Source organism: Dendrobates tinctorius, unplaced genomic scaffold (genome assembly GCF_039654945.1).
Source record: "Dendrobates tinctorius isolate UK_male_01 unplaced genomic scaffold, ASM3965494v1 ptg000387l, whole genome shotgun sequence".
NCBI lineage: Eukaryota > Metazoa > Chordata > Amphibia > Anura > Dendrobatidae > Dendrobates > Dendrobates tinctorius.
In genome coordinates, this window is record NW_027362053.1 from 2634429 (window position 1) to 2650598 (window position 16170).

General features: G+C 48.5%; 1 protein-coding gene and 1 long non-coding RNA gene across 4 annotated transcripts in view; one reads left to right on the forward strand and one right to left on the reverse strand.

Annotated features, from left to right (window-relative positions):
• Positions 1-16093, reverse strand: part of LOC141076099 (uncharacterized) — a 122484-nt gene extending 106391 nt beyond the window's left edge. Inside the window, exon 1 of the long non-coding RNA XR_012227409.1 lies at positions 15998-16093. This is a non-coding gene — a long non-coding RNA (uncharacterized lncRNA). The remainder of the gene's footprint in view (positions 1-15997) is intronic.
• Positions 15818-16170, forward strand: part of LOC141076093 (uncharacterized) — a 74520-nt gene continuing 74167 nt past the window's right edge. Inside the window, exon 1 of one of the 3 annotated variants that reach the window (XM_073563363.1) lies at positions 15818-15970. The gene's annotated coding sequence lies outside the window, so the exon portion shown is untranslated. Of the gene's footprint in view, positions 15971-16000; positions 16023-16170 lie in introns of those variants that run through there. The other 2 variants (XM_073563358.1, XM_073563362.1) reach the window with 2 other exon arrangements.

A 16170-nucleotide genomic window follows, 5' to 3' on the forward strand; every position in this document is an offset into this window, starting at 1 on the left:
TTAGTGCAGTGGTGGGATTAGTTTCCGCACCGACCAATTCCCTAGTGAGGGTTTAGGGTCAGGGCGAGTCAGGGTTTTAAGGTTCCTGTGCTTCGCCCGGTGCGGAACCAGCATAGGGAACGTTAGGAGTGCAGGGATTCTGGCTCAGGGGAGTGCAGGAGGTCTCCACGTCCCTATTCCCTATCGCAGGGTCCACCATTGTTAATGTTACCCAGGTTCCCCTTTATTATTTAAATTCGCCTTATTGGAGGCGGGGTTTCCAGACTATTGTATAAATACGTGTAATGCCTAAATTCGCCAGTTGGATGCGGTGTATCCAGCTGCACGTCTTATTATTTAAATTCGCCGAACTAGAGGCGGTGTATCCAGGGTCAGGTGTGTCATATGGGTTCGCCTTGCGGTACTCGCTGCGTCCAGACACACGTGACCGTGACATATACTCTGTCTACTCTGTGGAAATTGATGCCACTTTGGTGGTGTGTGACAAAAAAAAATTTGAAACATGGAGACTCCAAGTTGAGTCTCCATCTGGTGGGTTGCCTGTAGTAGAAGGTGTGTCTGAGACCTATTATCTATTATACTGTTTCTACTCCATGGAAATTGATGCCACTTTAGTGGTGTGTGACAATTATTTTTTGAAATGTGGAGACTCCAATTTGGGTCTCCATCTTGAGGGTTGCCTGTGGTGAAACATGTGTCAGAGGTCTATTATAATATTTATACTCTGTGGAAATGGATACCACTTTTGTGGTGTGTGACAATTATTTTTAGAAATAAGGAGACTCTAAGTTGAGTCTTCATCCAGTGGGTTGCCTGTAGTAGGTGTGTCAAGAGGCCTATTATAATATTTATAATCTGGAAATTGATGCCACTTTTGTGGTGTGTGACAATTATTTTTTGAAGTGTGGAGACTCCAATTTGGGTTTCTTTCTGGTGGTTTGACTGCAGTAGGTGTTTCAGAGGCCTATTATACTGTTTTTACTCTGGGGAAATTGATGCCACTTTAGTGGCATCTGACAATAATTTTTTGAAATGTGAAGACTCCAATTTGGGTCTCCATTTGGTGGGTTGCCTGGGGTGGAAGGTGTGTCAGAGGCCTATTCAAATATTTATACTCTGTGGAAATGGATACCACTTTAGTGATGTATGAAAGTAATTTTTTGAAATGTGGAGACTCAAAGTTGGGTCTCCTTCTGGTGGGTTGCCTATAGTTGAAGGTGTATCAGAGGATTATTATACTGTTTCTACTCTGTGGAAACGGATGCCACTTTAGTGGTGTGTGACAATAATTTTATACAATGTGGAGACTCCAAGTTGAGTCTTCATCTGGTGGGTTGCCTATCATACTGTTCCTACTCTGGGAAAATTAATGTCACTTTAGTGGTATGTGACAATATTTTTTTTTACATATGGAGACTTGAATTTCGGTTTCTTTCAAGTAGGTTGTCTGTAGTGGAAGGGTTTTCAGAGGCCTATTACACTGGTTTTACTCTGGGGAAATTGATGACACTTTAGAGGCGTGTGACAATAATTTTTTGAAATGTGGCGACACCAATTTCGGTCTCCATCTGGTGGGTTGCCTGGGGTGGAAGGTGTGTCATAGGCCTATTATAATGTTTCTACTCTGGGGAAATTGATGTCACTTTTGATGTGTGTGACAATTATTTCTTGAAATGTGGTGACTCTAAGTTGGGTCTCCATCTGGTGGATTGCCTGTAATAGAAGGTGTGTCAGAGGCCTATTATACTGTTTCTACTCCGTGGAAATTGATGCCACTTTAGTGGTGTGCGACAATTATTTTTTTCAAATGTGGAGACTCCACGTTGGGTCTCCATCAGGTGTGTTGCCTGTGGTGGAAGGTGTGTCAGAGGCCTATTATAATATTTATACTCTGGAAATTGATACCGCTTTTGTGGTGTGTGACAATTATTTTTTGAAATATGGAGACTCCAAGTTGAATCTTCATTTGATAGGTTGCCTGTAGTAGAAGGAGTGTCAGAGGTCTATTATAATGTTTCTACTCTGTGGAAATTGATGCCACTTTATTGGTGTGTGAGAATTATTTTTTGAAATATGGAGACTCCAATTTGGGTCTTCATCTGGTGGGTTGTCTGTGGTGGAAGGTGTGTCAGAGGCCTATTAAAATATTTATACTCTGTGGAAACTGATGTCACTTTAGTGGTGTATGACAATTATTTTTTAAAATATGGAGACTCCAAGTTGAGTCTTCATCTAGTGGGTTTCCTGTAGTAGGTGTGTCAAGAGGCCTATTATAATATTTATACTCTGTGGAAATAGATGCCACTTTTGTGGAGTGTGACAATTATTTTTTTGAAATGTGGAGACTCCAATTTGGGACTCCATCTGGTGGGTTACCTGTGGTGGAAGGTGTGTCAGAGGCCTATTTTAATATTTATACTCTGGAAATTGATACCACTTTTGTGGTGTGACAGTTATTTTTTGAAATATGAAGACTCCAAGTTGAGTCTTCATCTAGTGGGTTGCCTGTAGTAGAAGGTGTGACAGAGGCCTATTATAATATTTATACTCTGTGGAAATCGGTGCCACTTCTGTGGTGTGTGACAATTATTTTTTGAAGTGTGGAGACTCCAATTTGGGTTTCTTTCTTGTGGTTTGTCTGCAGTAGGTGTTTCAGAGGCCTTTTATACTGTCTTTACTCTGGGGAAATTGATGCCACTTTAGTGGCTTGTGACAATACTTTTTTTTAAATGTGGAGACTCCAATTTGAGTCTCCATCTGGTGGGGTGCCTGGGGTGGAAGGTGTGTCAGAGGCCTATTTACTGTTTCTACTCTGGGTAAATTGATGTTACTTTTGTGGTGTGTGACTATTATTTTTTTATATATGGAGACTCCAAATTGAGTCTCCATCTGATAGGTTGCCTGTAGTAGAAAGTGTGTCAGATGCCTATTATACTGTTTCTTCTCTGGGGAAATTGATGCCACTTTAGTGGTGTGTGACTATTATTTTTTGAAATATGGAGACTCCAAGTTGAGTCTCCATCTTCTGGGCTGACTGTGGAGGAAGGTGTGTCAGAGGCCTATTATACTGTGTTAGGGTCGGCGGAACGCACCAAATATAAATAATAGTAGGTACGTTCGCCGCCCGGGGTCCACCGTGCGGTAGGTGACAAGACCGCTGCTGAACAATGGCAGATGCACCTAGTAGGTGCGGTACTGCGCTCGGGTTAACGTCACCCGAACGCTAAGGGCGGCTCCGTACAAACACAGAGTCGCTTGGCGAACACTAAAGCAAAGGCGCGGGCCCTGTTAGTGTCACAGAGGCCTGCGTGTGGCGTCGCAGCCGCGAACACCAATAGTTGCTGTTACCACAGCACAGCGGCAGAGAAAGCCGCAAGCGTCGGCGCCGAGGACCGGGCGCCGACGGACGCTAGTGTAGGCGTGGAGCAAGTGGCGTGTAGCTTGCCACAACCCTGGAGTTGACTATACACACTCGGTCACCACTCGTAATATCAGAGGGTAGGGGTTTCATAATGAGTCAGACACCAGTCCATGCATCCATCACCATACACATACAGAATAATATGCTACACTAGCGCATGGCCGAGCCGCCATGCGGGGCATTTATAGCCATGCGCTTCCGGGACCTTCCAATACTTTGGGAAGGACCAATCAGATCCAACACAGGACCTGCACATGTGACCCCTGCTCTCCACTGAGAGGGCACGTTGCGGGCATGCCCAGTAGCACGGCACGAGGACTTAGCCTCTGGAGTGGTTCCCTGCAAAGCAGGTTGCGCTACCATTGTTGCACCGGAGGTGGCAGCAATATCCAGGCTCACAGAACAAGTCTGAGGAGAATGCCTGGCTCGCCATGATTGCTGAGCAGAAGTCTGAGCGGTCGGAGGAGAATGGGAGACCGCAGGATGTCTGGCTCTGGATTCCCGCTGTGCAGTGCCAGGAATCTGATGCCTAACATGGCCCCCCCCCTCTGAGCCTCACTGCGCTCAAAGGCCGTGATCAGGAGTGGTGCATGAATATTTTCCACCGGCTCCCAGGTCCGACCCTCGGGACCATGACCCTTCCAGTCCACCAAATAAAATTTTTGCCACGGACAAACCTGCGCCCCACGATGGCGTTAACCTCAAACTCGTCAGACGATAAGTCTGATGACCCGGCAGATGACTCAGAAAACCGGATCATGTGAACTGGTTTGAAGAGGGACACGTGGAACACGTCTGAAATGGCCAAATGTGGAGGAAGAGCCAGGCGGTAGACCACCGAGCTAAGTCGTTCGAGGACCTTGAATGGTCCAATGTATCACGGTGCGAACTTGGGCGACTCGACCCGCAGTTTAATATTTCGGGTAGAGAGCCATACCATGTCGCCAGGGGAGAAGCTTGGCGCGGGCCGCCGATGCGTGTCGGCGGACGCCCTCATCCTTTCTTTAGATGCCCGGATAGCATCCTGAGTGCGATCCCAAATGTCCCGGGCCTCCACTGCCCAGTCTGCCACCCTGGAGTCAGTGGAGGACACTGGTATCGGGACAGGGACGCGTGGATGTTGACCATAGTTTAGGAGAAAGGGCGTCTGACCAGTGGAATCAGCCACGGCATTGTTTAGGGCAAATTCAGCCCAAGGTAGCAAGGATGCCCAGTCATCCTGCCTGGCAGAGACAAAATGCCGTAAATAGGTGACCAAGGTCTGATTGGCTCTCTCGACCAAGCCATTCGTCTCGGGATGATAGGCGGAGGATAGATTTAGCTCGATGCTAAGTAAACTGCAGAGCTCCCTCCAAAACTGAGACGCAAACTGAGGACCTCGGTCACTCACGATTTTGTCTGGCATGCCATGTAAACGGAATACGTGCTTAATGAACAAGGTGGCCAGACCTCGAGCGGAAGGCAGGCGTGCGATTGGCACCAGATGCACCATTTTGGAAAAATGGTCGGTGACCACCCAGATGACCGTACTGCCACCAGACTTGGGCAGGCCAACTATGAAATCCATGCCAACCATCTCCCATGGTCTATCCGCCACTGGCAGGGGAAACAACAACCCCGCCGGCCTCTGTCTAGAGGGTCTGTTCCGAGCACACGAGACGCATGCTTGCACGTATTCCTTGATATCTCGAGCCATATGTGGCCACCAATATGACCTTGCCAGGAGTTTGGTGGTCCGTTTATTGCCAAAATGGCCACCCACCCTGGAGGCATGTGCCCAGGCGAGGACCTCCGGCCGTAGCTGAGGAAGCACCAAGGTCTTGCCCGGTGGTACTGACTCGAAAGCGACTGGAGCCACGGTCGTAAAACTCTCCGGCGGGAGAATTAACCGAGGCTCAGCTTCTCCTTCTTCCGCTGAGACCACCGAGCGTGAGAGAGCATCCGCACGGACGTTCTTCTCTCCAGAGAGGTAGTGCAGGGTGAAGCGGAATCGGGAAAAGAAGAGCGACCACCTGGCCTGACGGGAATTCAGGCGTTGGGCCATCTGTAGGTAGACCAGGTTTTTATGGTCTGTATATACCTGAAAGGGGAACCGGGCTCCTTCCAGGAGATGTCTCCACTCGGAAAAAGCCAACTTCATGGCTAGCAGCTCCCTGTCGCCGATGGAGTAATTTTTCTCCGCCGGTGAGAAGGTCTTGGAATAGAAGAAGCAGGGATGCTTTCGACCTTGAGCATCCTTTTGATAAAGGACTGCTCCTGCACCGACGGAAGAAGCGTCTACCTCAAGGATAAACGGCTTATCCACATCGGGACGATGTAATATGGGAGCGCCAGCAAAATGCGATTTTATAGCCGAGAAGGCTTTGGAGACATGTTCCGACCAAGCATTGGGGTTAGCTCCTTTCTTGGTGAGAGCAACCAAAGGAGCCACCAGTGTGGAAAAGTGTGGTATGAACTGGCGGTAGTAATTCACGAACCCCAAAAAGCGCTGCACCGCTTTGAGGGAATGGGGTTCTTGCCAGTCCATTACCGCTTGTAGTTTGGCAGGATCCATGGCCAGCCCCTGGGCCGAGATGATATAGCCCAGGAACGGCAAGGACTCCTGCTCAAACTGGCACTTCTCCAGCTTGGCGAATAGCGAGTTTGCCCACAGACGGTCGAAGACCCTGCAAACGTCTCTCCGGTGGGTGGTCAAATCTGGCGAAAAGATGAGTATGTCATCCAGATAGACCACCAGCGAGGTAGAGAGCATGTCGCGGAAGACGTCGTTGACAAAATCTTGGAAGACAGCTGGGGCATTACAAAGGCCAAAGGGCATAACCAGTTATTCGTAATGGCCATCCCTGGTATTAAAAGCTGTCTTCCATTCGTCTCCTTCGCGAATGCAGATCAGGTTGTATGCCCCCCGCAGATCTAATTTAGTAAAGATCCGGGCCCCCCGCAACCTGTCAAATAACTCCGCGATCAACGGTAGGGGGTATTTGTTTTTAACCGTGATAGCATTGAGACCTCTGTAGTCAATGCAAGGACGTAACTCTCCATTCTTCTTCTGTACGAAGAAGAACCCTGCACCAGCCGGTGACACAGATTTCCTGATAAAACCCCTAGCCAGGTTCTCCAGGATATATTGAGAGATAGCCTCCGTCTCAGGGAGTGATAACGGATAAACACAGCCTCGGGGAGGCTCTGTACCTGGCAGGAGATCGATCGGGCAATCATAGGAACGGTGTGGCGGGAGCGTCTCCGCAGACTTCTTAGAGAAGACATCCGCGTACTGGTGGTAGGACCTGGGGAGCGCGGAGATATCCGCAGGCACTTCAGTGGAAGCCACCTGAACACTGCCCCTTAGACACCTTCCCTCACAGTCCTTGCCCCAGCCCAGTATCCACCCCGAAACCCAGTCAACGTGAGGGGAGTGGCAACGAAGCCAGGGAACTCCGAGGAGCACCTGATCGATGCCATTGGGCATGATAAGCAGGGACAGAGTCTCCTGATGTGAGGGTGAAATAGAGAGTCTGAGTGGGACTGTCTGATGGGTCACCTGAGACGATAACGGTGCTCCCATTTACCACCCTAATGGACAGAGGTTGCGAGAGTAACACCAGAGGGATAGCGTGACTCTGGGCAAAAGTCGAGGACATAAAGTTCCCCTCGGCCCCGGAATCCAGGGTGACCTCTGCCTCCCAGGTGGAGGACCCACTATCTAAAGTACCCCGGAACACCAGTTTGGGTGAAAAGGGTCCCACTTTGGATTGACCACCACCTACGTCCACTGGACGTGGTCGTCTTTTCGGTCGCTGAGGACATGTGCCAGCCGAATGGCCAAACTGTCGGCACTGATAGCAGAGCACAGAGCTTCGCATCGGACGCGGCTTAGTGCCGGTGCGAGACACCTCCATAGGCTCAGAGGAAGAGAGCTCTTGTGCGGGGTCCTCCAGCGGCACGGTAAAGGTGGGGGCCAAATTAACCCTACGTCTGGATTGCGCTCATTCCAACCCACACTCCGTGTAGCGGAGACCGATGCGGGTGGAAACGGCGATCAATTCCTCCAGACTTGTGGGAATCTCCCTAGTGGCTAGAGCATCCTTGACGTGCTCAGCCAGGCCTCTCCAAAACACCAGGACTAAGACTTTGTCCGGCCACTCTAAATCGGAAGCCAGTGTCCGAAACCGGACAGCATAATGGCTAACCGAGAGTGAGCCTTGTGTTAGGGATAACAGTTGGAGAGCCGTATCGTGTGTGACCCGTGGCCCCAAGAAGACTTGCTTCAGAGCCGCGAGGAACTGAGCAGGTCCCAGAACCACGGGATCATCACGTTCCCACAATGTCGTGGCCCACTGTAATGCCCCGCCAGACAACAAGGAGACAATAAACCCCACCTTAGCCCGCTCTGTAGGAAACCGTGCAGCCAGCAACTCCAGCTGAATGGAGCACTGGCTAACGAATCCCCTACAGGTGGCGCTGTCACCCGAAAACTTATCAGGGAACGGGAGGTGAGAAATTGTCAGCGATGGCAAAAGTGTGGGCGCACATGAGACAGCCTCGGCGACTATCTGAGCAGCAGCTAGCGCAGCATTCGCAGCTCAGTTGGTGCTCTCAATAGCCGCCAACCTGCTCTCCAGCTGCCGAATGTAGCGCTGCAGCTGCTGCACGTCTGCCATTGCCAGCCAGACCCTGGCGCTAGTGCAATGTTAGGGTCGGCGGAACGCACCAAATATAAATAATAGTAGGTGCGTTCGCCGCCTGGGGTCCACCGTGCGGTAGGTGACAAGACCGCTGCTGAACAATGGCAGATGCACCTAGTAGGTGCAGTACTGCGCTCGGGTTAACGTCACCCGAACGCTAAGGGCGGCTCCGTACAAACACAGAGTCGCTTGGCGAACACTAAAGCAAAGGCGCGGGCCCTGTTAGTGTCACAGAGGCCTGCGTGTGGCGTCGCAGCCGCGAACACCAATAGCTGCTGTTACTACAGCGCAGCGGCAGAGAAAGCCGCAAGCATCGGCGCCGACGGACGCTAGTGTAGGCGTGGAGCAAGTGGCGTGTAGCTTGCCACAACCCTGGAGCTGACTATACACACTCGGTCACCACTCGTAATATCAGAGGGTAGGGGTTTCATAATGAGTCAGACACCAGTCCATGCATCCATCACCATACACACACAGAATAATACGCTACACTAGCGCATGGCCGAGCCGCCATGCGGGGCTTTTATAGCCATGCGCTTCCGGGACCTTCCAATACTTTGGGAAGGACCAATCAGATCCGACACAGGACCTGCACATGTGACCCCTGCTCTCCACTGAGAGGGCACGTTGCGGGCATGCCCAGTAGCACGGCACAAGGACATAGCCTCTGGAGCGGTTCCCTGCAAAGCAGGTTGCGCTACCATTGCTGCACCGGAGGTGGCAGTAACATCCAGGCTCACAGAACGAGTCTGAGGAGAATGCCTGGCTCGCTGTGATTGCTGAGCAGGAGTCTGAGCGGTCGGAGGAAAATGGGAGACCGCAGGATGTCTGGCTCTGGATTCCTGCTGTGCAGTGACAGGAATCTGATGCCTTACAATACTGTTTCTACTCTGGGGAAATTGATGCCACTTTAGTGGTGTGTGACAATTATTTTTTTGAAATGTGGAGTCTCCAATTTGGGTTTCTTTCTGGTGGGTGCCTGTGGTGGAAGGTGTGTTAGAGGACTATTATACTGTTTCTACTCCGGGGAAATTGATGCCACTTTAGTGCTGTGTGACAATTTTTTGAAATGTAGAGACTCCAATTTGGGTCTCCATCTGGTGGGTTGCCTGTGGTGGAAGGTGTGTCAGAGGCCTAGTATAATATTTATACTCTGTGGAAATCGATGCCACTTTTGTGGTGTGTGACAATTATTTTTTGAAATGTGGAGACTCCAATTTGGGTTTCTTTCTGGTGGGTTGTCTGCAGTACAAGGTGTTTCAGAGACCTATTATAATTTTTTTTACTCTTGGGAAATTGATGCCACTTTAGTGGCGTGACAATTTTTTTAAATGTGGACACTCCAATTTGGGTCTCCATCTGGTGGGTTGCCTGGGGTGGAAGGTGTGTCAGAGGCCTATTAACCCCTTCACGACCTTTGACGCCACGTAGGCGTCATGAAAAGTCGTGCCAGAACGGTGGCGTCATGACTTTAAAGCCCCCCTGCGGGTCGGGTGACCTAGGTCACTGAAAGGTCACCCGACCCGCAGATACAGGGGGCTTTGTTCTTCGCCACAGGGGGCGTGGCTTCGCCCCCACGTGGCTACGATCGCTCTGATTGACTGTTAAAAGTGAAACAGCCAATCAGAGCGATAGTAATATTTCATCAATGAAAATTGATGAAATATTACAATCCAGCCATGGCCGATGCTGCTGTAGCATTGGACATGGCTGGAGACACCGATTCCACCCCCCTCACCGGCGATCGCTCCCCCCGCAACTGAATGACAGCGGCGATCTGCCGCCGCTGTCATCATCTGCCCCCCTCCCATTCCCTCTGCTCCCCGCCAGATTCCGATAACCCCCTCACCCCCTCTCACCTCCCCCGGCACCTTCTAAGTCCCCCTGTCGCTCCCGGTGTCCGGCAGGTCCGGTTCATGGGCGCCGCCATCTTAGAAAATGGCGGGCGCATGCGCAGTGCGCCCGCCCGAATCTGCCGGCTGCAGATTCCATTCTTTCATTTTGATCACTCTCACAGTGATCAAAATGAAAGAAAAAGTAAATAAACCCCCCGATTATCACCCCCATAGGTAGGCACAACTAATAAAATATAGAAAATATTTTTATTTTTATTTTTCCATTAGGGTTAGGGTTAGGGTTGAAAAGAGGGTTAGGGTTAGGGTTGAAAAGAGGGTTAGGGTTAGGGTTGAAAAGAGGGTTAGGGTTGAAAAGAGGGTTAGGGTTGGAAAGAGGGTTAGGGTTAGGGTTGGAAAGAGGGTTAGGGTTAGGGTTGGAAAGAGGGTTAGGGTTGGAAAGAGGGTTAGGGTTAGGGTTGGAAAGAGGGTTGGGGTTGGAAAGAGGGTTAGGGTTAGGATTGGAAAGAGGGTTAGGGTTGGAAAGAGGGTTAGGGTTAGGGTTGGAATTAGGGTTAGGGTTGGAATTAGGGTTAGAATTAGGTTTAGGGTTGGAATTAGGGTTAGCGTTGGAATTAGGGTTAGGCTTGTGGTTAGGGATGTGTTAGGGTTAGGGCTGTGGTTAGGGGTGTGTTGGGGTTAGGGTTGGAGTTAGAATTGAGGGGTTTCCACTGTTTAGGCACATCAGGGGGTCGCCAAACGCGACATGGTGCAACCATTGATTCCAGCCAATTTTGCGTTCAAAAAGTCAAACGGTGCTCCCTCCCTTCCAAGCCCTGACGTGTGCCCAAACAGTGGTTTACCCCAACATATGAGGTATCAGCGTACTCAGAAAAAATTGCACAACAACTTTTGGGGACTAATTTCTCGTGTTACCCTTGGGAAAATAAAAAATTGGGGGTAAAAATTTATTTTTGTGGAAAAAAATGATTTTTTCATTTTCACGTCTCTGCATTATAAACTTCTGTGAAGCACTTCGGGGTTCAAAGTGCTCACAACACATCTTACATACGTTCCTTGGAACGTCTAGTTTCCAAAATGGGGTCACTTGTGGGGGGTTTCCACTGTTTAGGCACATCAGGGGCTCTGCAAACGTAATGACGACCGCAGACTATTCCATCAAAGTCTGCATTTCAAAACGTCACTACTTCCATTCCGAGCCTTGACGTGTGCCCAAACAATGGTTCCCCCCCACATATGGGGTACCAGCGTACTCAGGACAAACTGGACAACAACTTTTGGGGTCCAATTTCTCCTGTTACCCTTGTGAAAATAAAAAATTGCGGGCTAAAAAATCATTTTTTGAGGAAAAAAAAGATTTTTTATTTTCACGGTTCTGCGTTATAAACTTCTGTGAAGCACTAGGGGGTTCAAAGTGCTGCTCACCACACATCTAGATAAGTTCCTTGGTGGTCTAGTTTCCAAAATGGGGTCACTTGTGGGGGGTTTCCACTGTTTAGGCACATCAGAGGCTCTGCAAATGTAACATGATGCCCGCAGACCATTCGATCAAGTCGGTATTTCAAAACGTCACTACTTCCCTTCCGAGCCCCAACGTGTGCCCAAACAATGGTCCCTCCCCACATATGGGGTATCAGCGTACTCAGGACAAACTGGACAACAACTTTTGGGGTCCAATTTCTCCTGTTACCCTTGTGAAAATAAAAAATTGCGAGCTAAAAATTCATTTTTTGAGGAAAAAAAAAGATTTTTTATTTTCATGGCTCTGCGTTACAATCTTCTGTGAAGCACTTCGGGGTTCAAGGTGCTCACCACCCATCTAGATAAGTTCCTTGGGGGGTCTAGTTTCCAAAATGGGGTCACTTGTGGGGGGTTTCCACAGTTTAGGAACATCAAGGGCTCTGCAAATGTAACATGATGCCCGCAGACCATTCCATCAAAGTCTGCATACCAAAACGTCACTACTTCCCTTCCGAGCCCTGACGTGTGCCCATACAGTGGTCATCCCCCACATATGGGGTATCAACGTACTCAGGACAACAACTTTTGGGGTCCAATTTCTCCTGTTACCCTTGTGAAAAAAAAATTGCGTGCTAAAATTCATTTTTTTTTTAGGGAAAAAAAATGATTTTTTATTTTCACGGCTCTGCATTATAAACTTCTGTGAAGCACTTGGGGGTTCAAGGTGCTCACCACACATCTAGATAAGTTCCTTGGGGGGTCTAGTTTCCAAAATGGGGTCACTTGTGGGGGGTTTCTACTGTTTAGGCACACAGGGGCTCAGCAAATGTAACATGACGCCCGCAGACCATTCCATCAAAGACAGCATTTCAAAATGTCACTACTTCCCTGCTGAGCCCCAACGTGTGCACAAACAGTGGTTCCCCCCCACATATGGGGTACCAGCGTACTCAGGACAAACTGGACAACAACTTTTGGGGTCCAATTTATCCTAGTACCCTTGTGAAAATAAAAAATTGCCAACTAAAAAAAATTTTTTTAGGAAAAAAAAAGATTTTTTATTTTCACTGCTCTGCATTATAAACTTCTGTGAATCACCTGGGGGTTCAAAGTGCTCACTATGCATCTAGATAAGTTCCTTAGGGGGTCTAGTTTCCAAAATGGGGTCATTTGTGGGGGAGCTCCAAAGTTTAGGCACACAGGGGCTCTCCAAACACGACATGGTGTCCGCTAACGATTGGAGCTAATTTTCATTTCAAAAAGTCAAATGGCGCTCATTCCCGTCTGCGCCCTGCCGTGCACCCAAACAGTGCCCCCCCCCCACATATGGGGTACCAGCATACTCAGGACAATCTGGACAACAACTTTTTTGGTTCAATTTCTCCTGTTACCCTTGTGAAAATAAAAAAATAGCGTGCTAAAAAATCATTTTTGCGGAAAAAAAAAGATTTTTTATTTTCACTGCTCTGTGTTATAAACTTTTGTGAAGCACTTGGGGGTTCAAAGTGCTCACTACACATCTAGATAAGTTCCTTAAGGGGTCTAGTTTCCAAAATGGTGTCATTTGTGGGGGAGCTCCAATGTTTAGGCACACAGGGGATCTCCAAACGCGACATGGTGTCCGATAACGATTGGAGCTAATTTTCCATTCAAAAAGTCAAATGGTGCTCCTTCCCTTCCGGACCCTGCCGTGTGCCCAAACAGTGGTTTATGACCACATATGAGGTATCTGTGCACTCAGGAGAAATTGCCCAACAAATTTTAGGATCCATTTTATCCTGTTGCCCATGTGAAAATGAAAAAATTGAGGCTAAAAGATAATTTTTGTGAAAAAAAGTACTTTTTTTTTTTTTACGGATCAATTTGAGAAGCACCTGGGGCTTCAAAGTGATCACTATGCATCTAGATAAGTTCCTTGGGGGGTCTAGTTTCCAAAATGGGGTCACTTGTGGGGGAGCTCCAGTGTTTAGGCACACAGCGACTCTCCAAACGCGACATGGCAAGCGCTAAATATTCCAGCATATTTTCCATTCAAAAAGTCAAATGGCACTCCTTCCCTTCTGAGCCCTGCCGTGCGCCCAAACAGTGGTTTTTGACCACATATGAGGTATCGGTGTACTCAGGGGAAATTGCCCAACAAATTTTAGGATCCATTTTATCCTGTTGCCCATGTGAAAATGAAAAAATTGATGCTGAAAGAAAATTTTTGTTGGAAAAATTAAAATGTCCTTTTTTTCCTTCCATGTTGCTTTAGTTCCTGTGAAACACCTAAAGGGTTAATAATCTTCTTGAATGTAGTTTTGAGTAGCTTGAGGGGTACAGTTTTTAGAATGGTGTCACTTTTGGGAATTTTCTGCCATATAGACCCCTCAAAGTGACTTCAAATGTGAGGTGGTCCCTAAAAAAATTGGTTTTGTAAATTTTGTTGTAAAAATGAGAAATCACTGGTCAACTTTTAACCCTTATAACTTCCTAAAATATTTTGCTTCCAAAATTGTGCTGATGTAAAGTAGACATGTGGGAAATGTTATTTAGTAAGTATTTTGTGTCACATAACTCTCTAGTTTAACAGAATAAAAATTCAAAATTTGAAAATTGCGAAATTTTCAAAATTTTCGCCAAATTTCTGATTTTTTCACAAATAAACGCAAAAATTATCGATCTAAATTTACCACTAACATGAAGCCCAATATGTCACAAAAAAACAATCTCAGAATCGCTAGGATGCGTTGAAGCGTTCGAGTTATTACCTCATAAAGGGACACTGGTCAGAATTGCAAAAAATGGCCAGGTCATTAAGGTCAAAATAGGCTGGGTCATGAAGGGGTTAAAATATTTATACTCTGTGGAAATGGATACAACTTTTGTGGTGTTAGGGCTGGCGTAACGCACCAAATAATATGAAGATGGTAATATGGTGTGTTCGCAGCCCGAGGTCCACCGTGCAGAGGTGTTAACTGCTGCTCGGTAATGGCAGACAGAAAATGGTAGCATCGCTCTGGACACACGTGGGTTAAACGCCACCCAGTGTGTAGTAGCGAAGGGCTCTGTTGCTTCACAGAGCCACGGAACCGCAGAACATAGATGCCACATGATGTTGACTGTCACAAGGCACAGTTGAGTCAGCTCTAGTGTACTGTCACAAGACTCTGCCCCAAGGACACGGGGTAAGAGCCTATCTAGACCCACTAAGCGTGTGGTGTCGCACCTGCGAACGCCACTAATAGACGCTGGCTACTGCAGAGTACAGCCCAAGTGCACAGTGGTGTACAGGCAAAGCCACTACTTGGCGCTGAGGCTAGGCCCTGACTCTGCCTCCTACCTGCACTAACAGCCGAAGCACTAACTGGCAAGGCTGAACAACACATGCGTACCAAGGGTAGGGGTTTCATAATGAGTCATTCACCAGAGACAATCATACGTGCATATATCACTCACTCCACATGGTCTACACTAGCGCACGGCCGTGCATCCGTGTGATCCTTTTATGACTGCAGCCTTCCAGGACCTTGCTCATGGCCCAATCCGAGCTGCTTGAGGACCTGAGCATGTGACCTCCGACCACCAATGAGCAGTCATCTCACAGGCATGCTCAGATGCAGAAAAGCAGGACTTAGCCCCAGAAGCGTCTGCTCGCCGCTGTCTAATGCAAGATGCTATGGCTGAGCCTGGAGCAGCAGCTGCAACCAAACACATAGCATTATCCTGAGCAAGATGCTGGGCCCAATGTCTCTACTGAGCAGGAACCTCTGCAGCTGCAGAGGAATGGGAGACAGCAAAAAACATGGCTTGAGATTCCCCCTGTGCAGTGGTGGGAACTTGATGCCTAACATGGTGTGTGACATTTTATGAAATATGGAGATTCCAAGTTGAGTCTCCATCTGTTGAGTTGCCCGAAGTAGAAGGTGTGTCAGAGGCTTTTTACACTGTTTATTCTCCGGGGAAATTGAGGCCACTTTAGTGCTGTATGATATTTCTTTGAAATGTGGAGCCTCCATCTGGTGCATTGCCTGTAGCAGTAGGGCTCGCAGACAGGCAGGCCAGCACTAGCTTTCACTCACCACTGTTACTATGCCTACATTATTCCACTAATCCTTCTGTATGAAACATATGCTTCTGACATGTGAGCGTGGCCGGTGGGGAAAATAATCCTGCTGCACGAGGTATCAGGGCTGCTTGGCGAACATTGGGACATTAGTATAATCGAGTCTTGGAAGGTTCGCTCATCTCTAGCTATGAGGCCACAAAAATGGAGGCAAGGAGAATCATGGAGCCACCTCCACTGTGGTCCTGGCAGTGCTGAGCCGTCTAGAGCGGAGACTCAGGCGAGGAGGACCTCACTACAACCCCTCCATTGCCGTCCTCTCACTAGTGAGCCGTCTAGAGTGCACCCTGAGGGCGCCTCATAGGAGCAGCCACTCCAATGACGCAGCCTACTCTGGCCGTGCAGAAGACCGGAAGTCAGCGATGAGTCACCTGACTATCCTGTATCACGTGAACGTCGTCATAACTAGCTGTCGCTACTCCCAAACTAGACCCGATAGTAGGAGGTGGGTTACCGGCTTGCATTTTCTTACCACTAGGTGGAGCGTCAGCTATAGAGTGAGCAGAGCGGCGCTGTACTGCGGGACTGGATGAGCAGGATACAGATGGCATTCAGGGGGATGGGCAGAGAAGAGAGGTGGGTATGTGGGGGTGCAGTGACAGTGCAGGTAGGAGTAGTATTGGCTCAGTTCAGGATGGGCAGAGA